We start from the raw sequence: 13781 nt of genomic DNA on the forward strand, positions 1-13781 counted from the left end.
GTTTTTCCTGATATTCAACCAAAATCTGGCTTCCTTTAACTTGAGCCCATTGTTGTGTGTCTGCAGTCTGTGATGATCGAGAACAGATCCCGCCCCTCCTCTGTATGACAGCCTTTCAAATATTTGAAAAGTGCTATCATATCACCCCTCATTCTTCTTTTCTCAAGGCTAAACATGCCCAATATTAGCAATCAGATGGAAATTGTTAAGGTTGTCCGATGCTAACTGGGGGTGTTTAATTATGGGTAAAACAATGGTTTCTTTTAAAAGTGATGAATTAACAATGTCCATGCTTCCTCCTTTACTACAGGGTCAAACTGAACCAGTTGGGCATTGAGAGATGAGGAATATATGAACCAACTAAGTTGAATTGAGAGGTACGTCCTAAAATAGTACTTTTAAAAATCAGTATTTGATAGGTCGCAATGTAATTGGTGAACCAAAGAATTGATTTCTATGCAGCAAAAGTAATTTTAGCTAGGAATTGGAAAACAATGAATAATTTTCAATTAAATGAATGGCATAGAGAGATACAGGATATAGTTATTCAAGATAAATTAACATGGAACATTAAAGTTAAGAAGGGTGAAAGAAAACAAAGTTGAAATATGTGTTTCCCCATATATTACCATAACTGGCCATTAGAGGGAGTCAAAGACCATGCTATGTATTCTTCAACCACAACATAGCATGGTCTATGTCTCCCTCTCCTGGCCAGTCCTGGGAAATACATTATGAAAATACATATTTCTACATTTTCTTTTAATAGTTTTGATATTTTCAGACCACAGATAAGTGAAACCTTGGATACTGATCCTGTGGATATGGGGAGAATTCATTGATTTTTTAATTAATAAAGGTAAGGGACTAACACATTTGCAAGAGTCAACGTAGTTTTGGAAAGGGAAAGTGGCTCCATAGAGGAGGAGGAAATGCTTGCAACTCCCAAATTGTCCAGGTGGAGGCGCAGAACACAATATGTATTGCTTTTTTTAACTATGTGTTCATTAGATATCTCTAATTTTATATGTTTTGCTCATATTAAAAATAAAATGAAGAAACAGAAGAAGAAAAGCATTTAACAATGGAAGGCATCACCTGCATCATGAAACAGAACAGTCCTGGGAGGACTTTATTTGTTTATTTATTTATTTATTTATTTTATTTATATCCCGCCTATCTAGTCTGTTAAGACCACTCTAGGCCGACTGTACCATATGATTCTTCTGCAAATCCTCCATACATCCTTTCCTTGATACCCATTTATTTCTTCTTAACTAGCAAGGCAGGGGAGCAGATGCTTCTCTGGTTCTGCTGATACAGCACTCTTGATGCTTGGCAGGTGATGCTTGTACATCCACTACTTCCTACCTCTAATGAACATGATGTGTCACGTGTGTTGCATCTGCCATTTCCTGGCCCAGATGTGCTTCATTGCTACTGGAAGCCAGCGTATGGGCAGCTGGTAGTCATCCCCTCTCCAAGGTCCAAGTGCTGAGAAAGTGAGATCAACAAAATGATACTAAAAGCCAGGAGTGGAGTTCAAAAGGAGCCACTTCCCAGAAATGGCATTTCAATAGGAAACAACATTTGTCTCATAACAGCCTGCTGGATAAACAAATTTAATCAAGGAGAGTGTGTTACAATGTCATGGCCAAACACAATCATAATCACTGGGAAAATTGAAGGAGGGTCAGGCTTTATTAATGATGTCCTTAGAACAAAATCTGCTTTAGAATGCTATTTTTAAAGCAGTACCATATGACCCTTGAAAAAGCTTTTCTGTGAACCAGAAACTGGTTTAGCTACTTCATTGCAGTTACTTTCATTGCCATAATTTCATAATCTAGATATTGTTGTTGGGTTTGATGTCAGTGAAGGTGCTCTGAGTTTTAATCCAAAATTTGCAGAAGCAGTCCAAGATGCTGAATTCTATCCCCCAATGGAACTGGTGACTGATTTTGTGGAACAGGTGGGTGAATGGGCTCTAGAGGTTTAAAGTTATTATTTTTTACAAGAGCTACCTAAGTTGCTGTCTAACCACATTCCCCCAAATAAATTCAGGACCTCGGAGAGCTCCCTTAACTAAATGCTTGAGCAGATTCACCACCCTTGACAAAATGGTGCAGCGATATGCCACCATTTATATTAAATGGAGGATGATTTCTGTTTGGAAGGCTATCAGAAGAGTATTTTGACTGGATCCTCTGCTTAATGAATGGTTGGACAACAGATAGCCCATAGGCTGTGTAGATTTTGTAGCACCCAGTCGCTCCAAAAAAGCTCCACAAATCTGTTAGCAAACTGCTAAGACCCCTTTAAATCTAGTATGCCAGCTACTCTCTTTTTCTTACTTGAATTATACACATGTAAACATGCATGATTAACTAATATAGTGGATGGGATGATGAACTCGAACTCAGGACACCAGGTTTTACTCCCCACTTGGTCATGGAAACTCCGGAGGGAGGTGGTGGCACTGGTAAAGCCACCCTTTAAATATATCACATATTTATTTATTTATTTATTTATTTATTTATTTATTTATTTATTTATTTATTTATTTATTTATTTATTTATTCATTCATTCATTCATTCATTCATTCATTCATTCATTCATTCATTCATTTATTTATTTAACTTATATGCCGCCCACACTACCCAAAGGTCTCTGGGCAGCTTACAGCATTTAAAATACAATAAAAATTCAAAACAATTAAAATGCAATTAAAATATATACTCTAAAATTTGCCATTGGACCCACAGCTGATATTATTTCATTTTGAAGCCTTCTGGAACAGGAAGGCTTTGACCTGGCGCCAAAAAGTCATAGCGCTATCCCACTTGAAATGCATAAAAATTTTAAATGATTAAAAATAACAGAAAACATAGCAGTGGAAGGAAACAGGAAAAGCAGCAGGACCTATCCCAAAGGTGTCCCCTCCTCATGCGCTTAAACATATGCCTTTGCACATAAACCTGGTTTGGTTGGTAAGAAGTGGTACCGAGCTACCAGATGAGCGGGATACAAATCAAATCAAATCAAATAAATAAATAAATAAATAAATAAATAAATAAATAAATAAATAAATAAATAAATAAATAAATAAGAAAAACAGGAAGAGGTCATTTAAATAAAAATGTGTAAAAATGCATATACTGGGTAAAACATGCACAATTTTAATGTGGGAGCAGGGAAAAATATCTTGCTGTTGATGCAAAAGTTGGATAGAACTCTGGGGGAATATGGAGAAATGGAATGTAAACAGGGCTGTCGTTATTTCAATATTCTTAGAGGATGTGTAGGGAATGCACACTGGCAGCCAAGTTACAGGAAATACAATGGCCATTTTCAGAAAGCCTTTTTGAGTCTGGTCTCCACCGCCTCTTCTTGGCTACCTTTGAAAAGCTGCTGTTGCCATGGCCCTCTTTGACTAACATTTCATGGTAGAACTTTGTAGTTCTGCATCCTTTCTGTAGGTTCATTTTCCTTCTAAAAATATCATTCCCTCCATACATTGCTCTCAGGCTAATAATACACAGGGTGCTTGTCTTGTTTGCTTTTGCTTTAGAAAGCCAGGCAGTTAAAATGTTATCTCAGATTTTGGGCCTCTTCCTGTCTTCACAGGAGTCATGAATTAGCTTGGTAGCTGAGAAAGTTGCTTTGTATCATCATGTAATCCAATAGCCCATCTCTGGCAGGTTATTATATGTGGCTTCAGATAATAGCCAAAGGCAATGTTTCATTAGTGAAAAATATTTCTCTGTGGGAAAACCTCTCAGCTATTTATATGCTTCCGCCCCCACAAAGGTTGTGTTTTGTGAGGTAGAGACCATATATTCAGAAGGTGGAAGAAACATACTGGACAGCTTTTCCATTTAGGCAGGCTCCGGAGAAATGTTTAGATCATTGTCCACACCACCAAGAGCAGTATTTATTTATTTATTTTATTAAAAATATTGTTTACCATGCCTTGAAAAGGACCCAAGGCAGCTTACAACGATGAAAGATAATATGTAGAATTGAAAACAATCACTATACAATGATGTGTTACATCATTAATGACCTCTCCAAAATGGCGCTGGTCACCATTTTGGGGAGGCTTTGCCTGCCCGTGCAGATGGAAGCGTCACAGTGTGATGAAGCCTTCAATGGGAGGAGGGACAGAGCCTTCAAATAGGCTGGGTCCCTCCTTGGCAGGCTCTTTGCTGCCTTTTCATCAATCCCTCCCGCCCACCCTTGGATTAAGAGTGAGATTAGCTGGTTGTCTCTGGAGCAGGATGGGAATTTTTGGCCTGCATCCTAATTGGCACATGGATGTGGGTGCATTTTCGCCCATCCCATCCTTATATTCAGGGTGCAGTTATAAAGTAATAGTAAATAATGGCTCTTTAAATTCCTTTCGGTCACAGCTGCGGGTAGTGCGATGAAGAAGCTTGGGGGAGTTCAGGACGGGCAGGTGGTTACAACATTTTGGCCATTTCTCAGTCAGGTTCTGACAATTGGCTGTCAGATGAGAGGTGGGTTTACACGGTACGATCTCCCAACCAGCTGCCCGCTTAGGGTCACTAGGCTCGGTGGGAGAGTTGGTTGGGGGGGGCAAGTCACAGAGCTCCTGAAGGCGTGCTGTACAGTGGACAGCATGATTCAGAAATAGGACCTCACCATGCTATAGGAAATGTCTGGAGAGCAATGATTATCCGGACATTAAAGTATATCGCACTACAGTAGGCCCCCTTGCATTTTTGGGGGGTGTGACTTTAAATAGTTAATGAAGTTGTGATCCAAGTTTTAAAACCCAACACCTGTGTCTTATCTCATTATTTCTGGGCTGGGTGGGCGAAGATAATATTTAAAATTATGAACAATGAATAAGGAGGCATCTTACAACATTAATGGACAATATTAAGGCAAAGATCAATAAATATAAAAAGTCATTCTGAGAAATGGAAAACACAAAAATGGAAAACACAAGCAGTACTAAAAAGGAGCAATGTGTAACAATCTATCTAAAAATCATGCACAGGTAGCTGATTTACTGAGGAAAGGCTTTCCTGAAGAGAAAGGTCTTTGCCTGCTTGCAGATGGATAACAAAGATGGAACCAGTTTGACCTCCTGTGGGAGGAAGCCATGGCTGAATTAAAAAAAAAAAAGTGAAAGTTTGATTCTATCCATCGAGGCTTGAACCAAGATAATGGTTTCTTATCTTACTATTCATTAATAAGAAAGGCAGTGTCAGAGTGCTGGACTGGGACTTGCCAGATCCAGCTTCTAGTCCTGTGGAGTCATGAAGCTCATTTGATGAAATCCTGCTGATGTAATTATGCCTATGAAAGGCTGATAACATTGGTAGCAGGGACAATTTTTTTTGGAAATTCAATACAGTGGTGCCTCACATAGCGATGTTAATCCGTTCTGGAAAAAACATCGCTAAGTGATTTAATCGCTAAGCAATATTAAAAAGCCCATAGGAACGTATTAAAACACGTTTAATACATTCCTATGGGCTAAAAACTTACCTTAAAGTGAAATTCCTCCATAGCGGTGGCCATTTTGGGTGCCTCCAAAGCGAGGCAAAACAGTGGTGGCCATTTTGTTTTTGCAGTGGCCATTTTGGAACCGCCGATCAGCTGTTTGAAAAAGTTTGCTTTGCCACGATCGCTTCCCCGTGATCATCGCAAAGCGAATTTTAGCCATAGGGGCCATCGCTAAGCGATCGCTCCAGCAATGGCCAAAAGTCCATCGCAAAGCGATTTCATCGCTCAGTGGAGCAATTGCTAAGCGAGGCACCACTGTACTTCCTATTTCTGTCCCACAGCTCCCACATATTTCCTTTAATCATCAGACAGTGGGGGCCACAGGATAAGAATAGAAGCTCTTTAATTATTGAAAATGACTGCTAGTGACGTGACCTCTGGTGGTAATTTTCTGTAATTAAACATATCCCCCTCCTTTCTTTTAACTCCCATGGCTTTGCGATTGTGAAATGGATTCCACGGAAGCCTCGGGAGGCACAGAACAAAAGGAGGAAATGTTTAATGTCCAAAAAACACTCTCTGGAGTGATGTGGAGGTGACTTGATGGCACTTAATAAAAACATCTGTCTGTCTGTCCATCTGTCCGTACACACACAGACACACACACACAGAGACACACACAGACACAGACACAGACACAGACACAGACACAGACACAGACACACACACACACACACACACACACACACACACACTGAGAACAACATTTCATAGATCTGATGAAGTGGGTTGTAAGTGCTCCAGCAAACTGACTGATCAATGTGATGCCATGAGATTCGTCGCTAATTCGTCGCTATATTCTTGGCTCTGTTTAGGGTGCTTTGCATTTGCTTGTGTGCTGGAGAAAGTAAACAGCATGGCCACTGATTAAAAAGTCACTGTTCCTTTAGCAGTCATAGTTTATTAATAGCACCATCTCCCCCTCTCCCCTGCTCCGACTTCTGATTGAATTAAACCTTGTGCGATAGGCCAGCTCATTAGCTGTGCAATACAGGCAGTTCAGGGAGTGTGTTCTTCACAGAAAGTCGGAGGATGGGAGTCTCGGAGCATCAGCAGTGACCTTGTGTGAAAGAAATGTAATTATTATTTGGCACCCAGGTCTGACTTCTGGGGCCAGTTGATTACAATATATATTGCGCGTAAGTGATATACTACTTGAAATTTACATTTCAATTATCAAAAGCATGACTCTGCGTTTATTATTTTTAAAAGGTAATTAAAAGAGGCAGTTAAAAAAGGTGAACTGTTTAACAAAGATCTTTTTTTAAAAAAAATCAGGAGAATAGAGTAGCCAGATGCTCCCCCTCCCCTGTCTAAGACCTTGTTCTTCCGCCCAGACTTTTCCTTGAGAAAGCCTCAAGTTTTAAATTGCATAGGAAAGTTAAATAACTGTATGATGAAAATGACAGGCTATATCACCATCTTGTTATTTCCCAAATTTAGCGTTGCACATTTTTATCCCCATAGAGTAAGTGCTTTTGCATCACTAGGTCAAGATCTATTACCTGAGGGTCAAAACACACACATGTCTTGTTTCCTTTCTGGCAATATAATCTCTTTTGTTATGTATCACTCTGGAATTAGACATGCACAGGAGGTTGGTGGTTGCATCCTTTTAATGTTGTTTTGCAATTATATTTAGTTTGCCACTGGAGGGAGCCCTCCTTCTAGATAAAAATTCTTCATATTTCTTGGGAAGACCTAGAGATCCTTTCAACCAGAGGTGCAATCTGAGTTGTACTGCATTTCAAGCATGTATCCCACAATTGAGTAATTCGGTTCTTATATATTTAACTTCTGCTTTGTCATTTCTTGTTTTAAAGGACTTGTTTTCATCAAAATCCAGACCTCATTTTTCCAGTGTTTAATTTCTTGCACAAAATCCCACACTTGATTCTCCTTAGAGAACGCTCACATCACAGGACTGAAAGGAGTTGAACAAATTTGGCAGAAGCTCTGCTTTGAAGTTATGATGGATATGTCAGCAAATTGGACACCAAACCCAAAGCACACTTTTTAGAATTCTTTGAGAGTTTCAGCACACCTGGCGATGGCCTGAACTGACAGATATTTGGTGATTGGGCTTTCAGAAAGCTTTCAACCCATTACTGAAGGGTCAGGAGTAGAATTAGGAATAAGCAAAGCAGATTTAGCAGTCATTGGGAGAGTTTGGAAAAGTTAGCAAAGCTTTGTGTCTTTGAGACTGCAAATCAACTGGACATAGGCTGGCAGAAGGATGGATGGATGGACAGACAGACAGACAGACAGACAGACAGACAGACAGACAGACAGACAGATAGATAGAAACTTGTGTTTTGTTTTAGTTCATTCATACCCAATAGTCATGAAACAAACAAACGGACAGACAGACAGAGATAGATAGATAGAGAGATAGATAGATAGATATAGATAGATAGACAGACAGACAGACAGACAGACAGACAGACAGACAGACAGACAGACAGATAGATAGATAGATAGATAGATAGATAGATAGATAGATAGATAGATAGATAGATAGATAGATAGATAGATAGATAGATAGATAGATAGATAGATAGATAGATAGATAGATAGATAGATAGATAGATAGTCCAGGTTTTGAGTTAGAGGAATTCATGGAAGATCAGGCTACCAAAGGCTGCTATTCTAGTGCCCCTATATGACCTTCAGCTCCAGAGCCATAACTATGACAGCCAGGGAAGTCCTACCATGCTCCCTACTTGTGACTTTCAAGAAGCTTCTGGTTGGTCAGAATGGAAAATGTAATGGACCAAATCCTCTTGGAGAAAAACAATGTGCACAACAGTAACCATGTGAGCATTTCCTTTCTCTCCTCAGTCTGCCCATCTCACAGCTAGCTGTGCACGATTGGTTGCAGAACTGGTCATGGTCATGTGAAAGACAGCTCCTCAAAATTGAGGAGGAGCAGGAGAGAAATGCTTGCATGATTACTATTGTGTACATCTCCCCCCCCCTCCAAAGAGTTCAGGCCAATGTTAGGTTAGATAAGCTAGATCAGGGGTGTCCAACCTTTCACTTTACCTGGGCCACATTAGAAGATCAAAATTTGGTTTGGGCCGCACATACATTTGGTTTGGGCTGCATGGGGGGGGGGCAGCCCTAGCCGTCCTCCGCAGCCCCGCTCCAAGCGCGCTTACCGACAGCTGCGATCTCAGACAGCAGAGGCTGTCAGCTTCAACTCCGGCGGCTTTATTGGGCCGGGAGGGGGTCCACCTATTGATGGGGATGGCGCAATGCAGTCACGCAGCCCCCCTGTCCCCTCCCCTCCCACTCCTTCTTTCCTTCCCTCTCTCCCCCTCTACTGTTGTGACATGCCCCGGCCACATTCCGGCCACAAGCGCCGGCAGTGTAACTTGAAACTTTGGAATTTCTTTAAAAATAAAATATTGCACTGGGCCGCATTACAAGCTGACCTGGGCCGCACGCGGCCCTCAGGCCGCGGGTTGGACAAGCCTGAGCTAGATGGTCTGATCCGTCAAGGTTCTTATGATATTCTGATTTGACCTTGGCAAAACAAAGAGTTCAAGTTCACAAAAGTTCAAATGCAAGGATCTCTGCTGTCTGAAAAGGAGATATATTGTTAATAATGCCATTTGTGTTGGTCATGGGGAGGGGGCAATTTGAGGTCCTCCCGAGGTTCTTCAACTGCAACTCCAAGCATTCCTCCTACGTAGGCTAGGACTGATGGGAGGTGCAGTCTGACAACATCTGGAGGGCCACATGATTCTCATACCTGCATGCAAATGCTCCAAGCTCCTAAGCTGTGAAAAGTTACTTTTTTGGACGACGGCTACAGAATTGCTATGGAGTCAGTGATGTGGTGTAGTAGATAGAGTAGGACTTAGAAGATATGTGTTCAAATCCCCATTCAGCCACGGAAACTCGCAGGTGGGGGTGTGGAACTGGTAAACCCACTCTTTAAATATCTCATTTACCTGGGAAGGCCTATTAGAGTTCCTATACATTTGCCCTGACTAACAAAATCATGGAAGTAGCCTATAAGGCTACTGAATCCAACCCTCTGCTGTATGACAGAATACAAATCAAAGGTTATCTGCCAGGCGTTTGTCTAAATTTCTCTTGAATGCCTCCACTGTTGGAGAGCTCATGACCTCCTGAGGTAATTGATTCCATTGTCATATTGCTCTAACAGTTAGGACGTTTTTCCTGATATTCAGCCAAAATCTGGCTTCCTGTAACTTGAGCCCATTGCTTTGTGTCCTGTACTCTGTGATGATCAAGAACAGGTCCTGCCCCTAAGACTTTCAAGTATTTGAAAAGTGCCTTTCAAGCATTTCAAAAGGACTATTATATCTCCCCTCAGTCTTCTTTTCTCAAGACTAAACATGCCCAATTCTTTCAGCCTTTCCTCATAAGGCTTGGTCTCCAGCCCCCTGATCATCCTTGTCACCCTCCTCTGAACTTGTTCCAATATGTCAGCATCCTTCTTGAAGTGCGGTGTCCAGAACTGGACACAGTGCTCAAGGTGAGGCCTAGGTTGTGCCCAATAGACGGGGGTAGAACTTGATAGCACATTGCACACATACACACACTTGTGTGTATGCAATTCTGGGTTTTCCGCCCTCTCCCTCTTTCTCCAAGAGAAAGTCTGTGGATCCTTGGTATGGGGGGGAGCGTATTGAGTGGGAAGGTGGGAAGTTCAGCTCGTTGTCATGGCATCAAGAAAAATAGCCTCTAGGAAGCTGACATTTTCATTTTGCAGAAGGTACTAATAAAGTTTCCCTTGAAGTGCAGATGGTGACTCCTCCGATTCAATTAGTCTGGACCACAATAAAGACACAAGGAGTTAAACTCTCCCCTCCCTTAACCAGATGGCCAGAAGCATCCCAGACTTTCTCCATACATTTAGTTAATACCACCTTTAGTTTTCCTCTTTCTCAGTGTGTGACACCACTTTCATTCCCAGTGAACAAAAGCACTGACTATTTATGGGTTAGCTTAATGGGTGGAAAGCTGAGTGAGTTTGGTGTTTGGCTGCAAAGGCAGAGGTTGCAAGTTTGATTCCCTACAGTGCCTCCTGGGAGAAGAGCCAGCCTGTGTAGCCTTGGGCAAGTTGCACAGCGCTAGAACATCCCCAGAAGGAGGGAATGGTGAACCACGTCCAAGTATTTTGTATCTAGAAAACCCTGAAAAGTGTTGCCATAAATCAGAATCCGCTTGATGGCATTGGATTATGATGCATGGGTTTGTAAGTCTCCCTTAAGTGCAGACACACCAGATTAAGACCATAACTTTATGCAAAACTACCTGGGAGTAGCTCTCATTGTACTTAGTGCAACTTGTTTTGTTTGTTTAGTCATTTAGTCGTGTCCAACTCTTTGTGACCCCATGGACCAGAGCACGCCAGGCCCTCCTGTCTTCTACTGCCTCCCGGAGTTGGGTCAGATTCATGTCAGTTGCTTCCATGACACTGTCCAACCAATCTCATCCTGTCGTCCCCTTCTCCTCTGGCCTTCACACTTTCCTAACATCAAGGTCTTTTCCAAGGAGTCTTCTCTTCTCATGAGAAGGCCAGAGTATTGGAGCCTCCGCTTCAGGATCTTTCCTTCCAGTGAGCACTCAGGGTTGATTTCCTTTAAAATTGATAGGTTTGTTCTCCTTGCAGTCCAGGGGATTCTCAAGAGCCTCCTCCAGCACCACAATTCAAAGGCATCAATTCTTCGGCGGTCTGCTTTCTTTATGGTCCAGCTCTCACTTCCATACATCACTACAGGAAAAACCATAGCTTTGACTATTCGGACTTTTGTTGGTAATGTGATGTCTCTGCTTTTTAAGATGCTGTCAAGATTTGTCATTGCTTTCCTCCCAAGAAGCAGGCGTCTTTTAATTTCGTGGCTGCTGTCTCCATCTGCAGTGATCATGGAGCCCAGGAAAATAATATCTGTTACTGCCACCATGTCTTCCCCTTCTATTTCCCAGGAGGTGATGGGACCAGTGGCCATGATCTTAGTTTTTTTGATGTTGAGTTTCAGACCATTTTTTGCACTCTCCTCTTTCACTCTCATTACAAGGTTCTTTAATTCCTCCTCACTTTCTGCTATCAGAGTGGTATCATCTGCATATCTGAGGTTGTTGATATTTCTTCTGGCAATCTTAATTCTGGCTTGGGATTCATCCAGTCCAGCCTTCCGCATGATGTATTCTGCATATAAGTTAAATAAGTTGGGGGACAATATACAGCCTTGTCGTACTCCTTTCCCAATTCCAATGGGTAAACAATAATAGGTGTGTACTACAGTGCTCTGAACCACTGCATATGTATTCAGGGAGAAAGTCTAATCAAATTCAGTGGTCCCTATTTCCACATAGACACGCCTAGGGTTTGGCTCTCAACCTGTAATCTTTGTGCATGCATGGGAACGTGCTCAGTTGAAATCAATGAGACTTATTTCTAAGCAAGAATTTAGAGATTTGGGCTGCGTGTAGTTTATAAATCACACTCTTTTGGCTGTGTTCATGAAAGAAATAGCTACAGTAGTAAGGAGGTGGACGAAAGTGGGGAATAGGAGGCTGAGCGAGTAAAATAAGGATGAAAACAGCTTTTGCTTTATATTTTTTTTCCTTTTAAGACCAAGAGAAAGTGAGGTTTCAAAATTCACATGACATGTTTAATGCTTTCTGAATATTTACATATGACGGTCCAAGAAGAGAGAATCTTTAGTTTCCCGTTAGATAGCTGTCGCTCGACAAAGAAGTCTGAAAATTGGATGTTACAGGTCACAGAGCTGTATTTATATATCCATTTCATGCTTCAGAAGATCAGTTCCTTAGAATGTAATTCTTGATTATGGGTAGGGAAAAAATGCTACCTATAAAAATAAATAAATATTGCTGCTTGAGGCACCCATTCCCTTCTGCTTTTCAAACAGAGAAGGTGGATGGCATTATAAATCAGCATAGGAAATAAATATATATATATTTGAAACTCTGGTTGCTTTAATAAAACTCTAAACTTTTAAAAACTTCTTAAAGAAAATGCATTGCAAGGTTTTTCTTTTTTCTTTTTAATAGAACAGCCCAAAGATGCATCATCCACAGTCCAGCTAAAGAAATATAAATTCCTAATTTGGCTTACGTGGTGCATCCAAATGCTGCTTTTCCATTCTGTCTAACAAACCTGTTTTGCTCCCAGTTAAAAGCAGAAGGCAAAGTGGGCTGCTTACAGTACATACCACCCTATAGTGTTTAAAGCATTTGCTGGGTTATTTGCAGCTTAATTATGCAAGCTACACATTACCAACATCCACACACACCCCAGTGAGCTGGGTACTCACTTTATTGACCTTGGATGGATGGAAGGTTAACTCAACCTTGAGCCAACTACCTGCGACCAGGATTGAACTTAGGTTGTGAACAGAATCTTCACTGCAGTACTGCAATTTAACCACTGCATCACGGCACTCTTATGCCTGTTAACCCTTTCCAGCTACCCATGTGGACTGAAAGGCCGTTGTAGCTTAGCAATAGTGTATGTGCTTTGCATGAAAAAAGGTTGGTGGTTCAATCCATAGAATCACCAGCTAGCATTGGAGAGTATGAAATCCTGCAAAGCTATTGCCAGTCAGTATTGAGACAACAGTGAGCCAGAGCAGTGATTTTCAATCTGAAGTCCCCAGATGTTCTTGGACTGCAATTCCCAGAAGCCTTCAAACCTTGCTATGCTGGTCAGGATTTCTGGGATATGTAGTCCAAGAATATCTGGGGACCCAAGTTTGAGAAACAATGAGCTACAGCAGTGGTTCCCAGTCTTGGGTCCTCAGACATTCTTGGACTGCAACTCCCAGAGGTCTTCACCACTAGCTGTGCTGGCAAGGGCTTCTGGGAGTCCTGGAACATCTGGGGACTCAGGTTTGGGAAGCACTAAGGTAGAGAGACCACTTGTCTATCTCAGTATCTAAGTGACAAAATATTTGGATAGAGACCCTTTCCTGGAAATGTATTCCTATATTGCCTCTGAAATGTCTGTAAGGAAGAGGAAAAATTCATCAGCACCAGAAAGGAGACCAAAGAGGGCACACATTTGCATGAATTTGCTGTATATGTTGATTTATATATGCAAACTCAAATTCTCACTGTAGTAAGCAAGACTTTTACTAGGTGGTGTTCACACTCATCTATTCATTGCTGCATCTCCAGATGTTGGCCAATCTAGAGCCCTGGAGATTCTTGAAAGCTTCCTGGGTTCTACTAATGAGAG

At 41.4% G+C, this 13781-nt stretch overlaps 1 long non-coding RNA gene across 1 annotated transcript in view; it reads left to right on the top strand.

The window, feature by feature from the left end:
- The first annotated feature begins 258 nt into the window (after positions 1-258).
- Positions 259-13781, top strand: part of LOC140705009 (uncharacterized) — a 35534-nt gene continuing 22011 nt past the window's right edge. The window contains exons 1-2 of the long non-coding RNA XR_013540966.1: positions 259-377; positions 785-1972. This is a non-coding gene — a long non-coding RNA (uncharacterized LOC140705009). The remainder of the gene's footprint in view (positions 378-784; positions 1973-13781) is intronic.

This window comes from Pogona vitticeps, chromosome 2 (assembly GCF_051106095.1).
Source record: "Pogona vitticeps strain Pit_001003342236 chromosome 2, PviZW2.1, whole genome shotgun sequence".
Taxonomy (NCBI): domain Eukaryota; kingdom Metazoa; phylum Chordata; class Lepidosauria; order Squamata; family Agamidae; genus Pogona; species Pogona vitticeps.